Source organism: Neofelis nebulosa, chromosome 3, assembly GCF_028018385.1.
Source record: "Neofelis nebulosa isolate mNeoNeb1 chromosome 3, mNeoNeb1.pri, whole genome shotgun sequence".
In the NCBI taxonomy this organism is placed as follows: domain Eukaryota; kingdom Metazoa; phylum Chordata; class Mammalia; order Carnivora; family Felidae; genus Neofelis; species Neofelis nebulosa.
Genome location: NC_080784.1, coordinates 184,947,440 through 184,972,466, shown reverse-complemented (window position 1 = coordinate 184,972,466; position 25,027 = coordinate 184,947,440). Strand labels below are relative to the sequence as shown.

The following is a 25,027-nucleotide window of genomic DNA, read 5'->3' as shown; positions in this document are numbered from 1 at the left end:
AGAATTTTGGTTATATCATTATTCACAGTCTGCATCATCATGGATATCTAAAGGGTATTCATTTCTGAGACATGTGATTTTATTTCCTTTCAGTTAATTATTTTTATTCGTTTAATTGAAAAGTCATTTTCTTATCCTTAAGTCCTAGTCAAACTTTATAAATCAAGTGCAATTTCATTCTTAGTTTGTTCCACTGCATCGAGGCATCTATCAATGAGCCCCTCTGTGTTCTTCCTTAACGTGGGCTTGTTTTATCTCAGGCTTAATTTGTAGTTTTCATATTCTTTTTTTTTTCAACTTTTTTTTTTTTTCAACTTTTTTATTTTTTTATTTTTTTATTTTTGGGACAGAGAGAGACAGAGCATGAATGGGGGAGGGGCAGAGAGAGAGAGAGAGAGGGAGACACAAAATCGGAAACAGGCTCCAGGCCCCGAGCCATCAGCCCAGAGCCTGACGCGGGGCTCGAACTCACGGACCGCGAGATCGTGACCTGGCTGAAGTCGGACGCTTAACCGACTGCGCCACCCAGGCGCCCCTGTAGTTTTCATATTCTTACATTTACCATCACTGCGGGGATTTTATTTGCCTCTACTGTGTAGTAAATACTTTCTGGATCCGGGTCCTTCCGCTTTGTTGGTAAAACGACCTGTTTTGGTGGAGCACATCTCTTGGGAAATTCCTGACCAAGGATGTATGGATGTTAATTTTTAAGACTATGTGTTTGGGCGAGGAATTACCCACCCACTTAGGCTTTTGGTATTTCTTTAAAAGGACTCACAGGATTGAGAGGTAGTTTTGATCACAGTTATGGGTTATTACAGTGAACAGCAGGATCAGCACGGGACAGAACAGAGAGGCATCAGGAAGAGTCTGGAGAGGAGTCCAGACCTTCCAAAGGTCCCCATCATGGGATGACGGGAAGGGAGGTCCCGGACAGAACATTGTTCTTTCTTTAGCAGAAGAAATGAGAAAAATATATCCAAGGTTTCTGCCTCAGGAAGTCTTCTTAAAACTCAGAGTGTGGGGATTTTGCTGAAGACTTGTCATGTAGGCACTTGTTGCCTGAGCAACCAATCACTGTTACTAAAATTCCAAACTCCGAGAAGTAAAGTGAGTGTTCATCATAACTTACATTGTTTGCACAAGCAATCTAGGAGACTAATATAGCAGAATTCAGTCTCCCAGTCACATAAAACTACTTATCAGTGCAGAGTCTGGCAAATTCTACAGGCCAGGTTTCCAGAAATCTTCCCAAAGGTCAGTTTCTCAAGCTGGTCCTCCTGGAGATAACAATATCAATTAGGCTAAGTTAACTCTTACACAACACCAATGTCTAAAAAATGTCCTCCTTCTACTTTTACACTTGATAGATACATTGTCTGGGCATACAGAGTACCAGATTTTCATTCATTTCTTTATGGAACTTGGAAAGTATGTGTATATTCTTTTAACTTCTATTGTTACAGTACAAAACCAGATACTACCCTTATTCTCAAGCTTTGTATGTGACCAAATTTTGTTTCTTCCTTCGTTCCTTCGTTCCTTCGTTCCTTCCTTCTTTCCTTTCTTCCTTCCTCTTTCTCTCTTTTCTTCTCTCTTTCTCTCTTTTTTGGTCTTTCTGGAAGCTTTAGGTCTCTCTCTGTAAACTCCATTTTCTAAAATTCCAGGTTCTAAGACTTTGAGAATGTTAAAGGTTATTTTTGCTGGACAAGTAGCAGTTTCAATCTGGAAGTCATGTCTTTTAATTTGGGGATATAATTTGTGTGTGTGTGTGTGTGTGTGTGTGTGTGTGTTTAATGCTTATTACTTTTTTTTTTGAGAGAGAGAAAGAGACACAGAGCATGAGCGGGAGAGGGACAGAGAGAGGGAGACACAAATCTGAAGCAGGCTCCAGGCTCTGAACTGTCAGCACAGAGCCCAAAGTGGGGCTCAAACTCATGAACTATCAGATCATGACCTGAGCCAAAGTCAGATGCTTAACCAACTGAGCCAACCAGGCGGCCCTTTGTGTTGATTTTTAAATTGTCCTCCCCTCTGCTTTTTTTTCTGTTCTCTTCTCTCTTATCCCATTATTCAGACTTTATACTTTTAGAATTAGTCAACTTATTTTCTTGAGGTTTGTCTCATATTTTCCATGTCCTATATAAGGTATAAAAAAAGAATTATGAAAACTCAAACAATATAAATAAAAACTTCATCTCAGGGATATATTCTTTTGAAAAATGTAAAAAAATAAGAACATTCAACTGAGAAAGTACATAAGGGAGAAAAGTATATTTTAGCATTAACTATAAAAGATAAAGCACAGATGTAATAGAGTATAAACCAAAACAAACTTATTTTTAAAGATAACTTAAATGGACAAACCTTTATCCAAAATGATCAAGAAAATTATATGGCACAAGGGAACATTAGAAATTTGAAATTATGATAATTGAGGACATGCCAGAGATTTCAAATATAGTAAGAATATAGCACAAACCATCATACAATATTGTTCCCGGAAGAGTGAAGTAGTATAAATTCAAACCCTAAACCTATGTGAGGTACAGAGCTACAGCTATCAACTCAGAGGACAATTTTGGCTCACTCAGAGCCCATACCAAACTAGATGCGCTTCTTCCTTATCTTTATGGCACATACCCTGTCCCAAATTCTTTATTATCCCTCTGTCGCCAGAGAGTGGGTTTTTCTGGAGTTCTCCAATCTTTCTCCAAGGATGTAGCCCTTCAAATGGGCCAGTCTGTAGGTCTCATCTACTTGCCCATTCCACACAGGCATGGATTCATCTTTGCATGTAAGCTTTAAGATTTTGGCCCTCGGATGACAGAAACCGGGTGTGGCCCTCCCCTCCCAGGCCAGGGTAACTGTAGCGTCAGCTAAAATCACACTGGCTCTTAGTTTGCTTTTTGTTTCTGACCCCAGGAAATGTCCCCATCCTTTCTTGCTAAGTAGGCTTACCACTCGAAAGGAGACTGGTTACATTTCATCCTAAATTTCCACGTTTGACTTGGAAGTCTGCCCGGTACTTTAGTCTGCCATATGGACAGAACTCAACGTTTCCGCAGTTTTATTCACTTCTACAAATGTATTTCAGACATCGTTTTCCCTACTGGAAAACAAACGGTGTAGACGATGTCCTATTTTGTGTCTCTTAGTACACATATATGAGACATTTAATAAATACTTTCATAAGATAATTGAAAGGATCGGTGATATGTTACTTTTTTTCCTGAAACATACTGAGCCTTCCAGTAAAATGGGTTGACTGACAAAAACATACAGGATGAGCACACACAAAGTGTGATCACTGGACATCATGCAGTTTACATGATAACGACCTTCATTGAGGAGATCACCTCCAAATCAGACTTCCTGTGGAGTATTACCTTCTTGTTAGTTATTCGTTGCATGGGCTTTGGAACATTATAAATTTAAGTTGAGTAATTACAACTTTTTAAAAATGCTCAACCTTGAGGACAAATGCAAATTCAAAAATACGCAATCAATCCCTGAAGATATATTGTAATCTAGCCCCGAGTAGCTGTCCTGCAAGCTAGATAGTAACTTTTGGTAATGACATTTTATTGCCTACAATGAAAGTTTCCTATCTTGAACATAAAATTTACCAAGGAGGTATATCTGCTGCCATAATTCTAAATATCATAATCCTTGGGGCGCCTGGGTGGCGCAGTCGGTTAAGCGTCCGACTTCAGCCAGGTCACGATCTCGCAGTCCGTGAGTTCGAGCCCCGCGTCAGGCTCTGGGCTGATGGCTCGGAGCCTGGAGCTTGTTTCCGATTCTGTGTCTCCCTCTCTCTCTGCCCCTCCCCCGTTCATGCTCTGTGTCTCTCTGTCCCAAAAAATAAATAAAAAACGTTGAAAAAAAAATTTTAAATATCATAATCCTGAATAAAACAGTGGGAGAATAATTCGGTAAAGGATTTCAGTGTATTGGCAGAAGGTGTGAATCTTGAGTAGTAGGTAATTCACGTCCAAAATGCAATGCAGACGTGCATCCATTGTGATAAACAAGGAAAATAAAGCTGTTTGGCATTAATGACAGAGGCAAGATGAAATCCCCTTCCCAAAAAAAAGGTAGCCATGTGGAAGTCACAGCTTGAAAATTTCACACTTCTAAGGAAAATATACTAATCATACAATAGAATCATGTTGTTTTACATATGAAAAATAATAAACATGGGGGAAAATGGAACACAATTTCAAATGTATTACATAATCATGCTGAGTGATATGTAAGAGAAGGAGTCCAAGAAACTTTTGAATACAATATTTTGAATATATAGCTTCATGGTAAAGACAAAAGGAACTGCAACTAAATATTGCAATCTAGTAAGTATATTTCCTTTTCAGTGTATGAATTGGCAATTCTAAACTTTTTATTTATATCCTATGATTAAGATTCTTTCTAGATTGGAGAACACTATGGAAAATGATAGTTAAGTGAACACATGACCCTGGAATGGACTATGAACCAGAATGAAGCAATATATTTTACTACAAATAAGAGTAGTGAGGCAACTGACAAAGTTTGAACACCCTTGGATTGGATAATATAACGGTATCAGTATTCAGTTCCAAATTTTGTTACTGTGGTTATAAATGAATAACCTTTTGGTTTTTGTTTTTTTAGTAAATACATATATAATACATACTGTATTTATAGGTAAGGAAGCTTGGTAACCTGCTCTCACCTAAGGAACCATTACCTATATCTGTCTATAAGTAAACAGATGCATGAATATATGTAAGAAATGGTAAAACAAATATGATAGAACATACGGGGCTCTGTGTGAAAGACATTAAATGGTATTTTGTACAATTTCTGAAATTTTTACTAAGTCCAAAATTATTTCATAATAAAAGTTGAAGCAAACAATAGGCTTTATATTTATAAACAATAGCCAGATAGAAGATACAAAGACAAAACTTTATTTACAATAGAAATTTAGAAGACAAAATGCTAAGGAATGTTTAACAAGAAATATTAAATAGCATTTTATGAAAAATATTTGAAACAAGGCACAGAGTATTTGAACAAATACAGTTCTTGTCTTAGATGGAATGGCAAAATATCATAAATACGTACATGTTCCCTAATTTAATTTGTAAATTTAATGCAATAGCACTAAATTTTACCAGCCATTATTTTCTAGAACTTTTCCAGAACAAATTATTCTAAAATTCATATACAAAAATAAATATGAAAACATGCATAGGAAAAACTGAAAAAAGAAAAAAAAAACAATGAGGGGTGATAAATATATCCAGTATAAAACACATGAAGATGTGTTCAACTTCATTTTTTTTCAACTTCATTCATAATATCAGATATTCAGATTGAAAGTTACTGACATACTCTTTCTCACATTTTCAATTCAGGAGAAGTAAGGAAACGTCATAGGTGAACGTAAATACTAAAGGGAGATTACACCAGGTAGACACTTCGATCCTTGGAAATGAATGCAGATCATCAGAAATGGTAATTTTCCTCTTCATTTGTTATAATATGTATGACTGTTTAAGGCAAAAAGTATATTATTGTGTGTCAGGATTTTCAGTATATGTGTGAACCATACATATGAAAACTCTAAGCTAAGGAGAGACTGCAAAGTTAGTACACTTTATATGAGTTGGCATAATATAAAATATAAGCATGCTAGATTTGTATATTGTAATCCCTCGAGTATTCTCTCTGTCTCTCCTCTCCCCTAAAATATAGCCAAATAATCTAGAAGCCAATGGATACATTAAAATAAGACACTGAATACATTCAAATAATTTCAGAGAAAATTGGAAACGTGGAAAACGGGAAAAAAAATCCAAAAAAGACAAAAACTTACATGGTAACCTAAGTAATCAATTAATTAATTGGGTAAAATACTAATGGTCTAAGCATTCTAAAAGGTGGAGATTAGCACAACAAATTAATATAAAATGTGAACCAAATATACGTTGCCTATAAGAGACGTACTTAACAGATACAGACACAGATGAGTTGAAAGTAAATGCCTGGAAAGAAATACAAACCAACCTTTTGCAAATAGTAAAATGGTTAGACTGGCTATGCTAATGTGACAAAATAAACCCTAAACACCTAAAGAGACAGTGGAGGATATTACATTATAGTAAAGGGGGAAACTCACCAGGAAACTACAAATACTGTAAATGTTTATACATCTGATAATAAAACCTCAAATAACATAAAGCAAAATTTGACAGAATTAAAAACAAAATTAGACAATGCCACCATTATAAATGGACATGTTTACACATTTTCTGAGCATTTAATAGGAAATTAGACACAAAACCAATTTAAAAAATGGAATCTGAACACTCCTTGCCACCTTAATCTAATTGACATTTATAAAATATTAAGTTAACTGCATAAATTAACTTCAGAATACAAATTCTTTTAGTCGCACATGGAATATTCACCAAAATAGACCCTCTGCTGGATGATCAAACATGTCTCAGTAAGTATAAAAGAATCAAAATTACATAAGGTGTGTTCTCTGACCACAATGAAATTATATTAGGTGTTAATAACAATAAAATTTCCAGAAAAGCTCCAACTTTCTGGAGATAAAACAATATATTATGACTGGGTCATGGCCCAAATAAAATAAGGAAACAGTTTGAACTGAATGACAATAAAAATAAAATATATCAAAAATTGCGGGTTGCAGCTAAAGCAGTGCTTAAAAGGAAATATAGCGTTTTAAGTGGTTACATTACAGAAAACAGAAGTTCTAAAATCACTGACCTAATAGTCCACCTTTAGAAAATAGGTTAAGAAAAACAAACTCAAGTAGAAGAATGAAAAGAATAAATGTAAGAGCAGAAATGAACAACATATTTTAAAGTTAAGGAAAAAAAACCCACAAAAGCTAATAATATGAAAAGATCAATAAAATTGCCATACACTTATTTAGACTCATCGAGGAAATTAAAGAGATGAGAAAGAAATTATCAAAATTAAAAATGCATGAGTGGTTCTTAGTACAGATCCTATGGGCAGTGAAGGGACAAGAAGAGAGTATTGTGAACAACTCGATGAAATCAAACATGCGATTTGGATGAAAAGGCTAATGACGTGTGAAATAACAACAATTGACAAAAAAAAGAAACAGACAACTTAAATAGCCTTGTATCTATTAAACAAATTGGACTTGTTATCAAAAAAAGTCAAAAATTCCAAGCCTAGATGGTGTCACACATGTGTTTACTCAAATATCAAGGAATAATGAATGCCAAATTTATACAAATTTTTCAGAAAACAGAGGAAAAACGCTGCACAAATCATTCATGAAGCCAGCATGACCCTAATACTAAGTTCTAACAAAGATAACAAAAATAGAAAATTAGACACCATTATCCCTCATGAACATAGATTCAAGGGCATTAACAAAACATTAACAAATAAACTCCAACAAGATGAGAAAAAGGTAAACATTGTGCTAAAGTAGGGATTATATCAGTAATGCCAGGTTGAAAATCAATTAATGTCTTTTCCCATATTATGATAATGAAAATGTTAGAACTTAGAATGTATTGTTTAAATTTTTTAAACATTTATTTATTTTTGAGAGAGAGGAGGCAGAGTGTGAGTGGGGGAGGGGCAGAGAGAGAGGGAGACACAGAATCTGAAGCAGGCTTCAGGCTCTGAGCTGTCAGCACAGAGCCTGACGCGGGGCTCAAACTCACAAACCGTGAGATCGTGACCTGAGCCAAAGTCAGACGCTTAACATACTGCATCACCCAGGTGCCCCAGAACTTACAATATTTTTAATAAATGCAGAAAAAAGTTCCGACAAAATTTAACATCAGTTTTCATCAAAAACTCTTGAGCAAACTAAAATGGGGTGCTATCACAATAAGGCAAATAAAATACAATTCATAAGATAGGCAAGAAAGAAGTAAAAACTCTCCCTATTGGCATCTATTAGTTTATACAGCAAATCCCTGTGAACTGACTGGCTACTGGAATTAATAAGTAAATATAACAAGGCCAAAAAGTACAAGGTTGGTAAACAAAAATCTGTTGTATTAATATATATCAGTAGCACACATTTGGGGAATTAAATTTTTAAAAATGCACTTCAAATAATGCCAACAACTATAAAATATTTAAGACTGAAAGTAAGAAAATATGTACAAGACGACTGCACTGAAAAATAAAAGCATTTCTGGGAAAAAATAAAGAAGACAAAAATAAATGCAGAAATACATCCTATTTTGGAGTTGGAAGACTAAAACAAACAAACAAGCAAACACAACCAACTTTGGCATGCTTCCAGATGTAATGAGCAGAGCAAAGGAAGAGGAAGGGAGAGGCTATCGCCGGACCTCAAGTTCTCAACTGTAACACATCAAGGTGGGAAACCGTGGAATGAAATCTGCAGATCAACTAGATGAAAGGAATATAACCCTAAGTCCCATTGACAGGTAAGGCACTACTCACTTGTCATGGAGAGAAAAATACGATTTTGTAAGAAATCAGAGAATATGTCACTTATAAACCTAATCTGAAGATATTACCAAACTGTGTAACAAACTAAAATGGAGACTTCAGAGTAAAGATGTCTTAAACAATAAGGAAAAGAGATTTGAGAAATGAGCTTTGGCCTATAGGAATTCGATGCTAAACCATTGTTAGAATCCATCTTTTTGAAATAAATGTACCAGCCAATAAGGGCAGATTAACTAAAATACTCATAGTATAATAGTCATAACTGACAACAGTGAATCTCCATTGGTAAGAGAATGTAAAGCCTGTGACAATCCATACCATGAAATTGTATGCAACAATTACTAAAAGAAAGAATTTGATCTATAAGACAATTGGGAAAGATTTCTACAACGTACAATACTGGGAACATCAAAAACAAGACCTAAAGGTGTAAAACATAGTGTTGCATTTTTGTAAAACACCACAAAAATTAATAGCCCAAGTATTATGTATACATGATTGTAAGAACATTGAGAAGGGTGCAAAATAGTACACACCGCCTTATTATTGGTTAAGTTTGAGGGAATGTGGGTGAATTTATGACCTGAGTCCACTATGATTTGTCATCTCATAATTCTGTGGGCTGGTAATTTAAACAGTGCTTAGCTGGGTAGTTCTTGTTTTTCCTGACCTTAGTCAAATATTCTAAGATAATGGTAATGCAAAATGTACGTCACTTCTTATCAAAACCAGTATAGATTCAGAGTGCAGAAATAGATTCCTAGCGTTTTTCTTTTCTTTTTTTTTCTTCGTGAGTGGCAAAGTCACACTGCAAAGGATGCATCTAGGAATCAGAGACATTCTCGCAACCACCTTTGCAAAACAATCTATCACAATGGAGAAATGGGGGGATGATTGGGAAAGGAGGAGGGTGACAACAGATTCAAAATTTAAGGCCAGGGTTTGAGCAATTGCACTAATGAAAATAGAATCTCAACAAAAATTGTAATAGGGTTTTTAGTGAGAGTGGACTAGACAGTCCTCATATAAATGCTGAAAAATAAATTATTCAAGAATAACCAAGCTATCCTAATGAATAAAAATGAGGAGAAAACCCGTCTTACAATATACTGATTTATTATAAAAGTAATTAAAATGTTATCATATTGCTTCAGGGGTAAAGATATTAATGGATAAGAATATGACCTCAGAATGAAACTTACATGTATATGAGGACTTAGTGTATGATAAAAATGGCATTAGTACTAAATGAGGAAAAGGAAAAAGCTCTTTACAAGAAGTTATAACAGGTAGTTAATATAAGAGGAATCTTGAATCTGTTAAACATGTGACAGATACTTAAACACACTAGTAATCATAGATAAGAATAGATACCATTTTTTCCCGTTCGACTGGTAAAAATTAAAATGCTTGAAGATACCAAATTTGGCTAACGTCAGGTAAAGTTGACTCCTCATTCACTTGACATAGAAGACTAAATTGATAATTCATTTCAATAGCAGTTGACTAATCTAGTAAAGTTGATAACGTATGGGATGTATGGAAAAGTAATTTAACTGCTTATACGTCCGTAAGAATTTCTTGCATGTTTTTACAGTGAAACGTGGCTGAGCATGTTTATTGCTGCACCTTATTTTTCAAGGTGAAAAAAATTATAAATTATTCACAGGGTTACAGGTGAACTATAGTGTGTTCATATGAGAAAATAATACATAAAATTAAAATGAATGAATTATAGCAAAAGTAGATCTCAAGCGATAATTCTGAGTGAGAAAAGTAACCTTAACAATAATGTTTAGGATAACATTTATATTAACAATAAAAACACGCAGAGAGTATGTTGTTTTTATATATTAAAATTCTGGGTGATGTGAAAAAGGATATTTGTTATATTATTCTTCATTTGTCTGTAGATAACATAAAAAACATTGACTTGTAGTCATTTAAACTGTTTTAGCTATGCAAATAAAAACTGATCCAAGAAAAGTTTGGTATTAAGAACAAATATTCATTGGATGTATGCTGTATTCGACAGCATATAAAATGTTATCTCGGAGGAGTTCCGGAAGATGGCGGCGTAGGAGGACGCTGGGCTCACCGCGTGTCCTGCCGATCACTTAGATTCCACCTACACCCGCCTAAAGAACCCAGAAAACCGCCAGAGGATTAGCAGAACGGAGTCTCTGGAGCCGAGCGCCGACGAGAGGCCCACGGAAGAGGGGAGGAAGGGTGCGCGCTCCACGGACCGGCGGGAGGGAGCCGGGGTGGAGGGGCGGCTCGCCGGCCAAGCGGAGCCCCCGAGTCTGGCTGGCAAAAGCGGAGGGGCCGGACGGACTGTGTTCCGACAGCAGGCGCGACTTAGGGTCTGGGAGGTCAGAAGTGAACAGCTCTGCTCGGAAAGCGGGAAGGCTGGAGGACAAAGGGAGGGAGAGCTGCTGAGCCCCCGGACGGCAGAGCTCAGCTTGGCGGGGAACAAAGGCGCTCGCCAGCACCTCCTCCCCCGCCCATCCCCCAGCCAAAATCCCAAAGAGAACCAGTTCCTGCCAGGGAACTTGCTCGCTGTGCGCAAACACCCAACGTTGTGCTTCTGCGGAGCCACCCCTCCGGCAGCGGATCTGACTCCCTCCCGCTGCCACAGGGCGCCTCCTGAAGTGGATCACCTAAGGAGAAGCGAGCTAAGCCTGCCCCTCCTGCCCCCGTGCACCTTGCCTACCCACCCCAGCACCACAAGCCTGGCAGTGTGCAAGTAGCCCAGACGGGCCACACCACCCCACAGTGAATCCCGCCCCTAGGAGAGGGGAAGAGAAGGCACACACCAGTCTGACTGTGGCCCCAGCGGTGGGCTGGGGGCAGACATCAGGTCGGACTGCGGCCCCGCCCACCAACTCCAGTTATACACCACAGCACGGGGGAAGTGCCCTGCGGGTCCTCACCACTCCAGGGACTATCCAAAATGACCAAACAGAAGAATTCCCCTCAGAAGAATCTCCAGGAAATAACAACAGCTAATGAACTGATCAAAAAGGATTTAAATAATATAACAGAAAGTGAATTTGGAATAATAGTCATAAAATTAATCACTGGGCTTGAAAACAGTATACAGGACAGCAGAGAATCTCTTGCCACAGAGATCAAGGGACTAAGGAACAGTCACGAGGAGCTGAAAAACGCTTTAAACGAAATGCAAAACAAAATGGAAACCACGACGGCTCGGATTGAAGAGGCAGAGGAGAGAATAGGTGAACTAGAAGATAAAGTTATGGAGAAAGAGGAAGCTGAAAGAAAGAGAGATAAAAAAATCCAGGAGTATGAGGGGAAAATTAGAGAACTAAGTGATACACTAAAAAGAAATAATATACGCATAATTGGTATCCCAGAGGAGGAAGAGAGAGGGAAAGGTGCTGAAGGGGTACTTGAAGAAATTATAGCTGAGAACTTCCCTGAACTGGGGAAGGAAAAAAGCATTGAAATCCAAGAGGCACAGAGAACTCCCTTCAGACGTAACTTGAATCGATCTTCTGCACGACATATCATAGTGAAACTGGCAAAATACAAGGATAAAGAGAAAATTCTGAAAGCAGCAAGGGATAAACGTGCCCTCACATATAAAGGGAGACCTATAAGACTCGTGACTGATCTCTCCTTTGAAACTTGGCAGGCCAGAAAGGCTTGGCACGATATCTTCAGTGTGCTAAACAGAAAAAATATGCAGCCGAGAATCCTTTATCCAGCAAGTCTGTCATTTAGAATGGAAGGAGAGATAAAGGTCTTCCCAAACAAACAAAAACTGAAGGAATTTGTCACCACGAAACCAGCCCTACAAGAGATCCTAAGGGGGATCCTGTGAGACAAAGTACCAGAGACATCACTACAAGCATAAAACATACAGACATCACAATGACTCTAAACCCGTATCTTTCTATAATAACACTGAATGTAAATGGATTAAATGCGCCAACCAAAAGACATAGGGTATCAGAATGGATAAAAAAACAAGACCCATCTATTTGCTGTCTACAAGAGACTCATTTGAGATCTGAGGACACCTTTAGATTGAGAGTGAGGGGATGGAGAACTATTTATCATGCTACTGGAAGCCAAAAGAAAACTGGAGTAGCCATACTTATATCAGACAAACTAGACTTTAAATTAAAGGCTGTAACAAGAGATGAAGAAGGGCATTATATAATAATTACAGGGTCTATCCATCAGGAAGAGCTAACAATTATAAATGTCTATGCGCCGAATACCGGAGCCCCCAGATATATAAAACAATTACTCATAAACATAAGCAACCTTATTGATAAGAATGTGGTCATTGCAGGGGACTTTAACACCCCACTTACAGAAATGGATAGATCATCTAGACACACGGTCAATAAAGAAACAAGGGCCCTGAATGATACATTGGATCAGATGGACTTGACAGATATATTTAGAACTCTGCATCCCAAAGCAACAGAATATACTTTCTTCTCGAGTGCACATGGAACATTCTCCAAGATAGATCATATACTGGGTCACAAAACAGCCCTTCATAAGTTTACAAGAATTGAAATTATACCATGCATACTTTCAGACCACAATGCTATGAAGCTTGAAATCAACCACAGGAAAAAGTCTGGAAAACCTCCAAAAGCATGGAGGTTAAAGAACACCCTACTAACGAATGAGTGGGTCAACCAGGCAATTAGAGAAGAAATTAAAAAATATATGGAAACAAACGAAAATGAAAATACAACAATCCAAACGCTTTGGGACGCAGCGAAGGCAGTCCTGAGAGGAAAATACATTGCCATCCAGGCCTATCTCAAGAAACAAGAAAAATCCCAAATACAAAATCTAACATCACACCTAAAGGGAATAGAAGCAGAACAGCAAAGGCAGCCTAAACCCAGCAGAAGAAGAGAAATCATAAAGATCAGAGCAGAAATAAACAATATAGAATCTAAAAAAACTGTAGAGCAGATCAACGAAACCAAGAGTTGGTTTTTTGAAAAAATAAACAAAATTGACAAACCTCTAGCCAGGCTTCTCAAAAAGAAAAGGGAGATGACCCAAATAGATAAAATCATGAATGAAAATGGAATTATTACAACCAATCCCTCAGAGATACAAACAATTATCAGGGAATACTATGAAAAATTATATGCCAACAAATTGGACAACCTGGAAGAAATGGACAAATTCCTAAACACCCACACTCTTCCAAAACTCAATCAGGAGGAAATAGAAAGCTTGAACAGACCCATAACCAGCGAAGAAATTGAATCGGTTATCAAAAATCTCCCAACAAATAAGAGTCCAAGACCAGATGGCTTCCCAGGGGAGTTCTACCAGACGTTTAAAGCAGAGATAATACCTATCCTTCTCAATCTATTCCAAGAAATAGAAAGGGAAGGAAAACTTCCAGACTCATTCTATGAAGCCAGTATTACTTTGATTCCTAAACCAGACAGAGACCCAGTAAAAAAAGAGAACTACAGGCCAATATCTCTGATGAATATGGATGCAAAAATTCTCAATAAGATACTAGCAAATCGAATTCAACAGCATATAAAAAGAATTATTCACCATGATCAAGTGGGATTCATTCCTGGGATGCAGGGCTGGTTCAACATTCGCAAATCGATCAACGTGATACATCACATTAACAAAAAAAAAAGAGAAGAACCATATGATCCTGTCAATCGATGCAGAAAAGGCCTTTGACAAGATCCAGCACCGTTTCTTAATAAAAACCCTGGAGAAAGTCGGGATAGAAGGAACATACTTAAAGATCATAAAAGCCATTTATGAAAAGCCCACAGCTAACATCATCCTCGACGGGGAAAAACTGAGAGCTTTTTCCCTGAGATCAGGAACACGACAGGGATGCCCACTCTCACCGCTGTTGTTTAATATAGTGCTGGAAGTTCTAGCATCAGCAATCAGACAACAAAAGGAAATCAAAGGCATCAAAATTGGCAAAGATGAAGTCAAGCTTTCGCTTTTTGCAGATGACATGATATTATACATGGAAAATCCGATAGACTCCCCCAAAAGTCTGCTAGAACTGATCCATGAATTCAGCAAAGTTGCAGGATACAAAATCAATGTACAGAAATCAGTTGCATTCTTATACACTAACAATGAAGCAACAGAAAGACAAATCAAGAAACTGATCCCATTCACAATTGCACCAAGAAGCATAAAATACCTAGGAATAAATCTAACCAAAGATGTAAAAGATCTGTATGCTGAAAACTATAGAAAGCTTATGCAGGTAATTGAAGAAGATATAAAGAAATGGAAAGACATTCCCTGCTCATGGATTGGAAGAATAAATATTGTCAAAATGTCAATACTACCCAAAGCTATCTACACATTCAATGCAATCCCAATCAAAATTGCACCAGCATTCTTCTCGAAACTAGAACAAGCAATCCTAAAATTCATACGGAACCACAAAAGGCCCCGAATAGCCAAAGTAATTTTGAAGAAGAAGACCAAAGCAGGAGGCATCACAATCCCAGACTTTAGCCTCTACTACAAAGCTGTCATCATCAAGACAGCATGGTATTGGCATAAAAACAGACACATAGACCAATGGAATCGAATAGAAACCCCAGAACTAGACCCACAAACGTATGGCCAACTCATCTTTGACAAAGCAGGAAAGAACATCCAATGGAAAAAAGACAGTCTCTTTAACAAATGGTGCTGGGAGAACTGGACAGCAACATGCAGAAGGTTGAAACTAGACCACTTTCTCACACCATTCACAAAAATAAACTCAAAATGGATAAAGGACCTGAATGTGAGACAGGAAACCATCAAAACCTTAGAGGAGAAAGCAGGAAAAGACCTTTCTGACCTCAGCCGTAGCAATCTCTTACTCGGCACATCCCCAAAGGCAAGGGAATTAAAAGCAAAAGTGAATTACTGGGAACTCATGAAGATAAAAAGCTTCTGCACAGCAAAGGAAACAACCAACAAAACTAAAAGGCAACCAAAGGAATGGGAAAAGATATTTGCAAATGACACATCGGACAAAGGGCTAGTATCCAAAATCTATAAAGAGCTCATCAAACTCCACACCCGAAAAACAAATAACCCAGTGAAGAAATGGGCAGAAAACATGAATAGACACTTCTCTAAAGAAGACATCCGGATGGCCAACAGGCACATGAAAAGATGCTCAACGTCGCTCCTTATCAGGGAAATACAAATCAAAACCACACTCAGATACCACCTCACGCCAGTCAGAGTGGCCAAAATGAAGAAATCAGGAGACTATAGATGCTGGAGAGGATGTGGAGAAACAGGAACCCTCTTGCACTGTTGATGGGAATGCAAATTGGTGCAGCCGCTCTGGAAAGCAGTGTGGAGGTTCCTCAGAAAATTAAAAATAGACCTACCCTATGACCCAGCAATAGCACTGCTAGGAATTTATCCAAGGGATACAGGAGTACTGATGCATAGGGGCACTTGTACCCCAATGTTTATAGCAGCACTCTCAACAATCGCCAAATTATGGAAAGAGCCTAAATGTCCATCAACTGATGAATGGATAAAGAAATTGTGGTTTATATACACAATGGAATACTACGTGGCAATGAGAAAGAATGAAATATGGCCTTTTGTAGCAACGTGGATGGAACTGGAGAGTGTGATGCTAAGTGAAATAAGCCATACAGAGAAAGACAGATACCATATGGTTTCACTCTTATGTGGATCCTGAGAAACGTAACAGAAACCCATGGGGGAGGGGAAGGAAAAAAAAAAAAAAGAGGTTAGAGTGGGAGAGAGCCAAAGCATAAGAGACTGTTAAAAACTGAGAACAAACTGAGGGTTGATGGGGGGTGGGAGGGAGGGCAGGGTGGGTGATGGGTATTGAGGAGGGCACCTTTTGGGATGAGCACTGGGTGTTGTATGGAAACCAATTTGACAGTAAATTTCATATATTAAAAAATAGAAAAAAAATGTTATCTCAGCTAATCCTCAGAATAACCTTATGTAGTGGATAACGGTTGTGTTCCCATTTTATAGGTTAAAAAACTGAGCTGCAAAGAGATTAGGTTTAGTGTCTAAAGTCACGGATGTAGTTAATGGTAGAATTGGAATTAGAGGCAAGACACTAAGACTCCAGCATCTGGGTATTATTTGAGATTCATTCTTGGACTTTAAGTTCATTGTCCCATGAAAAATAAGTGAGGAGATTTTATTATACAAGTTGGAAGGCATGACATGAATGTACTGGAAGAATTTGGGCTCTATTAGGCAGGGTTTGGAAATTCTAAGGTTGCTTATACAGGGCTGGAGATGAAAAGAGTTTGGGAATTTGCCATTTGGTCCAGAGGGAGGGTGGTATTATTGGCAAAATAGAGCTCAACCTCTATCCTGTCTACTCATAGGAGGATAGATAGAATGATTCTTGCAGGATGAAATGACAGGTTGCTGTTGATATCAAGTGTCAGACACATTAGGTCATGGATAGATGGAAATCAGTGGCTAAAGTACAGTTACTGGACAGAACAGAGAGAACAGGCAAGATATTCAGAAACTTTGAGGAATAAATTTAAAGAAGAGTCACGATTTAGTCAAGATAGGAAACTCAACTGTCAGCAATACTGTTCTAACGTTGATGGGATCATTCCTGCACCAAAGATTTTACATTACTCCTGTCTAGAACTTGGGATGTTGATGACAAAGAGGAAGGATAGCAATATAGTTTTGGATTAGGGACGATATAACTGACTTTTGGAAAAACAAAACAAACATAAGAGAGAACCAGGTGATTTCCTCTTCATGAAGGGAAAGAATGTTCTCTCAAAACACATCTCTTTGTAACATCTCCCAAAGTTGAATTCTTGGCCGAAAAGATGATCTAGGTATTAAACCATTGGCAAGGTGGGTCTTGAGAAGGACTGTCCAATCATTTTCTGTTTCCCGGAGTTTTATATCATTCGGAGAAAGAATTATCAATCACATGAGATTCAGGGGATCAGTTTTAGGACTTATAAGGATAAATTGAAAAAAAAAATTAATTGAGCTTATTTCTCTAGACATAGGCAGATTTGGGCGTCATTGGGCCTTCCTCAAAGAGAGAGGCCTTTTTAACCTGGCGGAGAGAGGAAAATCTCTACATGTCAAGGATAAGCCAGTCTTCTCTGCAAGAAAGAAAGTTGCTGAGCCTTCTCTATTTCTTCTTCCAACTTAACCCACAAATAGGAGCGGAGACAAGGAGGTAGAAAATAGTTTTCCCTTCTTTCTCTTCGCCTGAGAAGTGGATATTCTTTCTCTCCATGGGAACAGGACGAGGTAAAAGCATGTCTCACTAAAATATTTCTTACATTGACAGGGAGGTGAACATAAGAAAGAGATTCTTCTCTCCCTCACCCATTCAAGGAACACAGCCCAGCAAAATAATTGAGTGCATTGTATTTCCTTGGCTTTGTTTACTATCCAATGCCAGAGTAAATGATAACAAGCAATCTTCTAACAAAGCAACTGTTTGAGTTCAACTAATCCATTAAAGAAAGTTGTGCTGTATTTCATTACTTCATGTATCGCTTTGTGAGAATGAAGGCAGATTTCATGACATTTGCACTGCATTTTGTAAATCGTAGTTTTAGGCAAATCAAGCTGTTAAAGCTTTTTAATTAGAAACTGTAAGGATTCTTATTTTATTCTTAAAAACTAAAACCGTTAATGATTGCTAAGGTGTTGAATTTCACAGGATGATGGTCATAAGCATCAGGTTTGAAATCTGATATTTTTTTTTAATGACTGATAATATTACATGACTTACTGCCACATAATCTTTATGACGTTTTCTCCAATGAGCTCACCTACGTCCCACAAAATAAGCTTTTTAAGGTAGTGTGAATTATGAAAAAAAAAGTGAACTTTGGTAAAGAGATACTGTTTGAGACATATTGAAACTTACCTTATGTGTGGTTTAATTATGCTGTGTGGAAAATGCTGGCAATTGGACTTTTCATTGGTTTGTGACTTGAAAAAGCAGGTCAGCGATAGGAAAAGAAGAAACCAGAGGGTAAAATATACTTAAAATGGTTTTTAGGAAAGTTTAAAGATCAAGTTGAAAATTTTCTGATATATTCTCCTCATTTGAACCTCCATTATGTTTCTTTAATCTTATTTAAAAGTATAATATCCTAACTTTTATAGTTTTTCATTGTGTTCTTTTTATAACCCATGTAGACCAAGTCATTTGAGTTCAAGAACTATATCATACACTGTTGACATTCCCACCTACAACTGAGTAGAAGTCTTTTCTTCCTGATACAAGCTTAATAGGTATTCTTTAAAATTATTAAAGAAAATATGATCCTAAGTTTCTTTAGGATAAATATGAGAGCATTGTCTACAAACTATTCTTATGCCGTATGGACACAAAGGAAAATTGAAACGTGTCTTATCACAACACAGAGCCTCATGGGCAATGCCAATACTCCCAGCCCATCTTGACCAGACCATCTTTATTCTACATTGAGGTCACAGATGGCATACCTAGCCTAGCTAGGTTTATTATGAGTATCAACTGTTGGTATCTAGAGTGAAGAGGAAGATTGAATATTACAAAATAATAGTCCTTACTACAAACTAGAAGTTTTTAAAAATTATGATGATTTGGTGTCTCCTCAGTATAAAGACACCACATCATTATTAAATTTATAACAGACACAAAAATAAGAACTCTCATTAGTAGGGAGCTAGCTTAGGAGAATATAGACTAGCAATGTCCAATAGAACTTTCTGTGGTGATAGAAATGTCCTACATCTGTGCTGTGCCATATGGTAGCCATTATACACATGTGGCTATTGAGCTCTTGAAAAATAGCTAGTGTGACATAGAAACTAAGTTTTTAATTTTACTTACTTTTAATTAATTTAGATGTAGATAGCCACCTGTGGCTGGTGCCTACGTATTGAATATGCCAGTGGGACCATTTTGCAATTCAAATTCCATATTCTAAGTTACTTTGACTCTGAACCCTGGGGGCATAAACTTTAATGCCATTGTGAAGCAGTAGAAAGAAAACATTATTTAAAGGTTAGGCATGGAGATTTTGAAGAATGTACTACAAACCAGAGCTGTAAGAGACTCTTAAATACAGAGAACAAACTGAGGGTTCCTGGAGGGGTGTTGGGTGATGTGATGGGCTAAATGGGTGATGGCCACTAAGGAGGACACTTGTTAGGATGAGCATTGGGTGTTAGATGTAAGTGAGGAATCACTAAATTCTACTCCTGAAATAATTATTACACTACATATTAACTAACTTGGACTTAAATTAAAAAACAAAACAAAACAAAACAAAACAAAGCCCCTGTAAACCCAAGGGAGAAAAAAAACAGGGCTGTGATAATAGTTAATATTAACTGGAAATGCTTTCTACATGCCAGATGTTGATTAAAAGGTTTTACAAGGGTTAGCTCTTTTTTTTTTTTTAAATCTCATAACACCTTTTGAAATTAGTACTATTATTTACCCTTTTATTGATGAAGAACATAAGGCACAGAGAAGTTAAGTCACTTGTCCAGGGCATAAGTGTTGGGAGTCTGGATGCAAACAGACTGCCTTACCCAGAATAGAACCTCCAAGTATGGTTTTCAGCTTTCCTGGGATATATGTAATAATTTACCAAATCTAAAACACTGTGAATTTAAGATCTTCCATTATTTTTTTCACCTCTAAGAAAAGAAAAACAACCACAAATATTGCCAATTAACTGACAGGCCACTAATCACAAATGCAATCAGAAATGTTACGACATGGAAAAAAAATATGACTTAGCATAAGGAAATATTTTAGTGCTGCTGATAAGATTCAGGTCTTTTTAGTTATAAGTAATCATCTACTTCTTTTTCAGAGTCAGAATGTTTGATGTTTGAATGAAGGTGACCTGTGACTGATAGAAAGTTCTAATTTTTCAGAGCACCCGGCTGGCTCAGTTGGTGGTGAATGTGACTCTTGAAGCAGGGAAGAATATCCAATGGAAAAAAAGATGGTCTCTTCAGCAAATAGTACAGGGAAAACTGGACAGTGACATACAGAAGAATGAAACTAGACCACTTTCTTACACCAACACAAAAATAAATTCAAAATGGGTGAAAGACCTAAAGGTGAGGCAGGAAACCATCAAAATCCTACAGTAGAAAAAGGCAGCAACCTCTTTGACCTCAGCTGCAGCAACTTCTTCCTACACATGTCTCTGGAGGTAAGGGAAACAAAAGCAAAAATGAACTGTTGGGACCTCATCAGGATAAAAAGTTTCTGCACAGTGAAGGAAGCAATCAATAAAACTAAAAGGCAGCCTACGGAATGGGAGAAGATATTTGAAAACGACATATTGTATAAAGGGTTAGTATCCAAAATCTAGGAAGAAATTATCAAACTCAACACCCCAAAAAACCAGATAATCCAGTGAAAGAATGAGCAGAGGATGTGAATAGACATTTTTCCAAGAAGACATCCAGATGGTTAACAGACACATGAAAATATGTTTCACATCACTCATCATCAGTAGTCATCTACTTTTGAGTACAATACATGAAGCTGGGGTTGTTACCATGCCCTGAAGATAAGAGACTAGAACAAGTAATAAGATTGGATTTTAATAAAACTTTTTCAGGGCTACATCTTTTACTAGAAATAAGGACAGAAGGGGATACATTTAAAGTTGATATTTGTCAACTATGATTTTTCACTCTGGAATCCGTGTGTGCACCAACTCTCCGTACTTAGCAAAGGAGGAATACAGATGCCTCAACTGCATTTTTAGGGAAAAACCAGGATCTCCTTGATTTTGATGGGACCGCATTCTAATATGTATCTGCCTCATCATAGACTTGCCAAAAACAAGGACTGGAACAACCATGAGGCAGGTCTCTGCAACAGTGAATCCACTGTGGCTGCTTGAGCGTGAAATATTTAGAGAAGAAGAAAACGTTGGAAAAATTTCTTTAATTTAGTACACTGTCTCAATGTCTTCTTAATGATACCCATGTACTTCACCTGGAAAATCTTCCTTGTCTCCCTAGGCAGGTGTGTACTTTATCCTAAGCTCCAATGGGTCTTTATGTAAAAATGATGTCATGGTGCTGTAATTATGTGTTTTCAAGTCTATCTCTCTTTTACCCAGTATACTTTTTATATTGTATCTTCTCATCTTAAGACTTCAGCATACAGAAAACTCCTGGAACATATTAGAAAATGACTTTTACTTAATAAACAAAGAGTTATCCAACCATGGGCACTTAAGGACTATCAGGCAAAGAAGAAAAATTAAGCACTCTTAGGTGCCTTATGACACTGCCTGAATATATTTGGACACTACAGAACTTCACTAACAATCACTATTACAATAGCTAATGTGGCATAGTGGATATATGTTGTGTGGTCTGGTCAGAATCCGTTCTCCCTTCTAGGATGAAAGGCTCCCTTTTGGGGTGTGTGTTGGCGGGTTGTTGATGTGGTAAGGGATGGGTCTAGAGTTTCTTATAGCCTTTTGGCTTCCATGTGGGGAGAGTCTGCATGAAAACGGAACCATCACAAAGGAAAAGAGATAAGGAACAGAAACATAGAGTTCCTGTAGCCTCATTTGAGCACCTACGTCTAATAGGAAGTGGACTTTTCAAATATTTAAGCCAATAATTTCTTCTTTTCTCCAAGCTACAATGAATACCAGGTAACTCACTCGTTGACTTGGAAGGTAGCCTTTTCAAGGATGCTGTATTGAAACAAAATACTTCATGTGCCTTTCTTCAAGTACCATTAAACAACCATCATGCGCCAGCACTTATGTTGTTTAAAATGGAAGATTTTATTTATCGGTCCCCATGTTTAAGCCTTTAACATGTATCGGCTACTACTCGGTGGTCAGTCTCTCTCTGTAAAAAGTGGCATTCCCTTGACAGGGTTTGGTAGAGCAGCTGTAGGTAGAAGTGTAAATATCACAAGAATCTCCTGAAGTACATTTCATGCCATGGACCATGTCCGTCCTACAGAAGAATACTGCTGCTTATCTCTTTCAGCCAATATTTAATTTGCATTTTTGTCAAAACATTACGATAGATACTAATTTTTGTAAACTAAATAGGAGCCCATGATCTAATAAATATTGTTTAGCTCTATGGCTTTTAAGAAAACAAGACCATAATTTTTAACCTACCAAATAGCTAATTAAGATATGTGTGCACACTAGAAATAATGGCAGAGTGGGGTAAACACTTGAATTTTGGCCTAAACTTGAGATTATCATCACCACCAACAACAGCAAAATTGAGGGTTATTTGCTTAATCTTTCTGATTCATGTTTAAGAACAAGTATATAGGATTAGATTATGCCTAAGATTTCTTTAACCTCATATAATCAAAAAATGTGGAATGAGGTCCTTAAGAGGTCATCTGTGAGAGTTCTCTGATTCTGAATAGAATTATAAGGACTCTCATATTTCATTTTACTTTATAAATCTTCTCTCTGACTCATGTATTCCATGTTCACTAAATGAGAACACCTCCCTAGTGTTGTTAGAATATACTTTCTGAACCAGTGCTAACCAATTTTTAATTGACATTGATAGCTATGCTAGTAACCTGGCTCATGGAACTAAATTAAATAATACTAGAAATAGGATTTAGAAAAAGCTCTATGTAATTTACCTCTGAAATGTTCTATTCCCAACATGAATACATTTTTACCGTTGAAAGACTAAGAACAATTCTTAAGTAGGTATTATTAAGATAAATTAGGTATTGGGACGCCTGGGTGGCTCAGTCGATTTTGCGTCTGACTCTTGATTTTGGCTCGGGTCACGGGATCAAGCCCCATGTGGTTCTGCCCGGCATGGAGCCTCCTTAAGATTCTCTCTCTCTCTCTCTCTCTCTCTCTCTCTCTCTCTCAAATAAAAAATTTAAAAAAAAGATAAATTAGATATTTTTAGGTAATGAGGATCGATCTATATCTCAGGACCTGTGCAAACTGCATTATGTGACTCATGTCATTTCATTTTCATTTTAATTGTTGATAAACATAATGCTTAATGGGTGAAAACACGGGCTGGTTAGTGTTTGTGCCAGAATTCAATATCTGGTCCATTTGCCCAAATTTAAACATGAGTTTCCAAACCAAAGCTAGATCCTATTAAAATATTTTCCTTATTCTCACAATTTACATAGATTTAAAGAATACAGTATTTTCTGTTTTATTCGTAACCCCAGAGAAAACCACAGAATTGAGAAGCGTACAATTTAAGGTAATTTCCAATCAAAACAGTAGAAATTATCCTTTTGGGGTGTACTGAAAAGGTTCCTCTATCTTAGAGTGCCTTGAATGTTTTATTCAAGGTGGCTTAGATTATGCTGTGGTAAAGAATAACCTCAAAAATGTCGGCAGTGTTACATAACAAAGGGTCACCTTTCATGTAAAGTCCACTGAAAATCTGAGCAACTCTCCAGGGCAAGCCGTCTCCATGGTCCAGGCTGAAGAAGCCTCCAATATCCTGTAGCTACACCATCTCATTGGTCCCCCTTGGTCAGGAAAGTGGACCACTGGCAATTAATTTTTTTCAGTCTAGAAATAAAAAAGTGTCACTTTTACTTTAAACTCATTGGCTACAACTGGAAAAGGGGGTTTTGGAAATAACCTTCTATGTGATTAGAGAAGCAGAAACTGGATATGGGGGACACTAGCAATGTCCTCCACAAGCATCCTTAACACAGGATCTCCAAAGCCATTTCGCAAGTCTGTTACCAAGTTGGCAGAGAGTGAAGGAATGGAAAGGATCACGGGTGAAACATTAATTTGCCTTAGGTTCAGGAGTAGCACTTCAGCTAGAATCTGGTCATACCTAACTTCAAGGAAGGCCAGGAAATATAATCTGGATATGTGGTCAGAGGTGAAACAAAATATGAAAGAAAATGAATTTGGAAATGGTCCAGCATATCCCGTCACATGGCTTTGTCCTATCCTGGGATCACTCTCCACCCAAATCTTAATTTTAATGTTTTCTTCTCTTCCAGCTAGTATAAATATTTAGCACAGGTATCTCTCCCACGTTCTCACTCTTACCAAATTGCATATATCAGAATCATGTCCACAACTGAATACTTGACTTATCTTAGCACACCAACCTACTCCACCCAGTTCGTATCCCGTCAGCCTATTTTCTTAGATCTACCTTCCAGTATATCCAGAATTGGAGTGCTCCTCATCACTTTCTTTGCTGGTGCCTCAGCCAAGCCACCACCTTCTACTGGGATGATTGCAAAACCTTCTTAACTGGTCCATCAGTTTTTATCCTTGCCCTTACGTTCAGTCTCATTACCAGAGCCAGAATAACCGTAACGCATGAATTGGATTTTGCTACACTGCATTTTCACACTTAGGCTGGCGACATCCCTTTCTATGAATTGTTCCATGCACCTCAGGCAATAAAAACATCTGCTGCTTTGAAGGGGAATAATTAAAATGTGCTCACTCACGGTCAAGATTTGTAGACCAACCTGATTTCTCCTTATTTATTT

At 37.5% G+C, this 25,027-nt stretch overlaps 1 long non-coding RNA gene across 1 annotated transcript; it reads left to right on the top strand.

Moving 5' to 3' along the window:
- Positions 1–947: 947 nt before the first annotated feature.
- LOC131507717 (uncharacterized) lies at positions 948–22,288 on the top strand. The gene is made up of 4 exons (XR_009259645.1): positions 948–1,257; positions 4,422–4,581; positions 5,403–5,502; positions 20,437–22,288. It is a non-coding gene; the product is annotated as an uncharacterized LOC131507717 (long non-coding RNA).
- Positions 22,289–25,027: the final 2,739 nt, after the last annotated feature.